A 4,505-nucleotide genomic window follows, 5' to 3' on the forward strand; every position below is an offset into this window, starting at 1 on the left:
CGTGTTCGACTTCCTTCGAAGTTGGCCTTACTTAAGTTTAAAAGTTGACCTGTTTTCTGTGCCCCTGCACGAACAACATGATTGAGGGTTGGAAAAGCTGACTTTTCTGATCCAAAAGCGGACAGTTGGTAACTATGAGTATAGCTAATAGAAAACCCAAAGGAAACTATGGGCGGAGTACTTTCAATGTCAGTTTCCCTCATCCTTTGCATCGCTTTAACTTTTCAAACATAAATCTCTCTCACATGCTGGATCTCCATTTAAAGATTTTTCCACCACTCGCCAATACATGTCTACCAACTGTTTCCAATCTCCACGAATGTTGGAATATTATGCATTTGTAAAAGAACTGAGAAGCAGAGTATTATGGGGCACTTTCAACTAACTTGGAAAATAACTGAAGTTGTGGCTCCTACGTGAACAGTGCAAATGGGGATAGAAACACTGACCACCCATCTATGGGAATGCAAATCTCTTTCCAGTTTTGTAACCTGATGTCAGGTCAATTAGAACACAGGTAGTTGCAGGGTAAGTGTCTCTTTACTGTGTACCAAGATCAGGAGATCACTTCCTGCCACAAAGCATGAATTTTTCTGCTCCCCACGTTCATCTTCCTGGATAGATAGTCTCCTATTAGATAGAAGAGACTCTTATTTGAACAATAGAGTTGGATTGGAAACAGGGCCCTCAAAGATGAAAGGATAATGTGCTAACCCAGTCACAATCAGCTTTTTGTAATGTTGGTGAGGAGACTCCTACACATGCATCCAAATTGAGGCCCTAGTCAGAAAGAAGAAGGAGGCATATGACATGCATAGGCAGCTGGGATCAAGTGGATCCCTTGAAGAGTATAGAGATTGCCGGAGTAGAGTTAAGAGAGAAATCAGGAGGGCAAAAAGGGGATATGAGATTGCTTTGGCAGATAAGGTAAAGGAGAATCCAAAGAGCTTCTACAAATACATAAAGGGCAAAAGAGTAACTAGGGAGAGAGTAGGGCCTCTTGAGGATCAACAAGGTCATCTATGTGCGGAACCACTAGAGATGGGTGAGATCCTAAATGACTATTTCGCATCGGTATTTACGGTTGAGAAAGGCATGGATGTTAGGGAACTTGGGGAAATAAATAGTGATGTCTTGAGGAGTGTACATATTACAGAGAGGGAGATGCTGGAAGTCTTAATGCACATCAAGGTAGATAAATCTCCGGGACCTGATGAAATGTATCCCAGGATGTTATGGGAGGTTAGGGAGGAAATTGCGGGTCCCCTAGCAGAGATATTTGAATCATCGACAGCTGCAGGTGAGGTGCCTGAAGATTGGAGGGTAGCAAATGTTGTGCCTTTGTTTAAGAAGGGCGGCAGGGAAAAGCCTGGGAACGACAGACCGGTGAGCCTGACATCTGTAGTGGGTAAGTTGTTAGAGGGTATTCTGAGAGACAGGATCTACGGGCATTTGGAGAGGCAGGGACTGATTAGGAACAGTCAGCATGGTTTTGTGAGAGGAAAATCATGTCTCACGAATTTGATTGAGTTTTTTGAAGGGGTAACCAAGAAGATAGATGAGGGCTGTGCAGTAGACGTGGTCTACATGGACTTTAGCAAAGCCTTTGACAAGGTACCGCATGGTAGGTTGTTACATAAGGTTAAATCTCACGGGATCCAAGGTGAGGTAGCCAGTTGGATACAAAATTGGATTGACGGCAGAAGACAGAGGATGGTTGTAGAGGGTTGTTTTTCAAACTGGAGGCCTGTGACCAGCGGTGTGCCTCAGGGATCGGTGCTGGGTCCGCTGTTATTTGTTATTTATATTAATGATTTGGATGAGAATTTAGGAGGCATGGTTAGTAAGTTTGCAGATGACACCACGATTGGTGGCATTGTGGACAGTGAAGAAGGTTATCCAGGATTGCAACGGGATCTTGATAAATTGGGCCAGTGGGCCGATGAATGGCAGATCGGGTACGGTAGCATAGTGGTTATGTTACTGGATTAGTAATCCAGAGGCCTGGACTAAAATCCAGAGTCATGAGTTCAAATCCCGCCACGGCAGCTGGCGAATTTAAATTCAATTAATTAAATAAAATCTGGAATTAAAATACTAGTATCAGTAATAATGGCCATGAAACTACCGGATTGTCGTCAAAACCCATCTGGTTCATTAATGTCCTTTAGGGAAGGAAACCTGCCGTCCTTACCCGGTCTGGCCTATATGTGACTCCAGACCCACAGCAATGTGGTTGATTCTTAATTGCCCTCTGAAATGGCCTAGCAAGCCACTCAGTTGTAAAATCTCGCTATGAAAAGTCATAATAAGAATAAAACCGGACGGATCACCCGGCATTGGACCACGAGGCACCGGACACGACAACGGCAAAACACCAAGCCCAGTCGACCCTGCAAGGTCCTCCTTACTAACATCTGGGGACTTGTGCCAAAATTGGGAGAGCTGTCCCACAGACTAGTCAATCAACAGCCTGACATAGCCATACTTACAGAATCATACCTTTCAGCCAACGTCCCAGACTCTTCCATCACCATCCCTGGGTATGTCCTGTCCCACCGGCAGGACAGACCCACCAGAGATGGCGGTACAGTCAGGAGGGAGTGGCCCTGGGAGTCCTCAACATTGACTCTGGACCCCATGAAATCTCATGGCATCAGGTCAAACATGAGCAAGGAAACCTCCTGCTGATTACCACCTACCGTCCTCCCTCAGCTGATGAATCAGTCCTCCTCCATGTTGAGCACCACTTGGAGGAAGCACTGAGGGGAGCAAGGGCACAAAATGTACTCTGGGTGGGGGACTTCATTGTCCATCACCAAGAGTGGCTCGGTAGCACCACCACTGACCGAGCTGGCAGAGTCCTGAAGGACATAGCTGCTAGACTGGGCCTGCAGCAGGTGGTGAGGGAAAAACTTACTTGACCTCGTCCTCACCAATCTACCTGTCGCAAATGCATCTGTCCATGACAGTATTGGTAGGAGTGACCACCGCACAGTCTTCGCACTGAGGACACCATCCAACGTGTTGTGTGGCACGACCACCGTGCTAAATGGGATAGATTCAGAACAGATCTAGCAGCTCAAAACTGGGCATCCATGAGGCGCTGTGGGCCATCAGCAGCAGCAGAATTGTATTCCAGCACAATCTGTAACCTCATGGCCAGGCATATTCCTCACTCTACCATTACCAACAAGCCAGGAGATCAACCCTGGTTCAAGGAGGAGTGTAGAAGAGCATGCCAGGAGCAGCACCAGGCGTACCTAAAAAAAGATGAGGCGCCAACCTGGTGAAGCTACAACTCAGGACTACATGCATGCTAAACAGCAGAAGCAACATGCTATAGACAGAGCTAAGCGATTCCACAACCAACGGATCAGATCAAAGCTCTGCAGTCCTGCCACATCCAGTCGTGAATGGTGGTGGACAATTAAACAACTAACGGGAGGTGGAGGCTCTGCAAACATCCCCATCCTCAATGATGGCGGAGTCCAGCATGTGAGTGCAAAAGATAAGGCTGAAGCATTTGCAACCATCTTCAGCCAGAAGTGCCGAGTGGATGATCCATCTCGGCCTCCTCCCGATATCCCCACCATCACGGAAGCCAGTCTTCAGCCAATTCGATTCACTCCACGTGATATCAAGAAACGGCTGAGTGCACTGGATACAGCAAAGGCTATGGGCCCCGACAACATCCCAGCTGTAGTGCTGAAGACTTGTGCTCCAGAACTAGCTGCGCCTCTAGCCAAGCTGTTCCAGTACAGCTACAACACTGGCATCTACCCGACAATGTGGAAAATTGCCCAGGTATGTCCTGTCCACAAAAAGCAGGACAAATCCAATCCGGCCAATTACCGCCCCATCAGTCTACTCTCAATCATCAGCAAAGTGATGGAAGGTCTCGTCGACAGTGCAATCAAGCAGCACTTATTCACCAATAACCTGCTCACCGATGCTTAGTTTGGGTTCCGCCAGGACCACTCGGCTCCAGACCTCATTACAGCCTTGGTCCAAACATTGACAAAAGAGCTGAATTCCAGAGGTGAGGTGAGAGTGACTGCCCTTGACATCAAGGCAGCATTTGACCGAGTGTGGCACCAAGGAGCCCTAGTAAAATTGAAGTCAATGGGAATCAGGGGGAAAACTCTCCAGTGGCTGGAGTCATACCTAGCACAAAGGAAGATGGTAGTGGTTGTTGGAGGCCAATCATCTCAGCCCCAGGACATTGCTGCAGGAGTTCCTCAGGGCAGTGTCCTAGGCCCAACCATCTTCAGCTGCTTCATCAATGACCTTCCCTCCATCATAAGGTCAGAAATGGGGATGTTCGCTGATGACTGCACAGTGTTCAGTTCCATTCGCAACCCCTCAAATAATGAAGCAGTCCGAGCCCGCATGCAGCAAGACCTGGACAACATCCAGGCTTGGGCTCATAAGTGGCAAGTAACATTCGCGCCAGATAAGTGCCAGGCAATGACCATCTCCAACAAGAGAGTCCAACCACCTCC

The sequence above is a fragment of the Heptranchias perlo genome, chromosome 16, assembly GCF_035084215.1.
Source record: "Heptranchias perlo isolate sHepPer1 chromosome 16, sHepPer1.hap1, whole genome shotgun sequence".
Lineage (NCBI taxonomy): Eukaryota > Metazoa > Chordata > Chondrichthyes > Hexanchiformes > Hexanchidae > Heptranchias > Heptranchias perlo.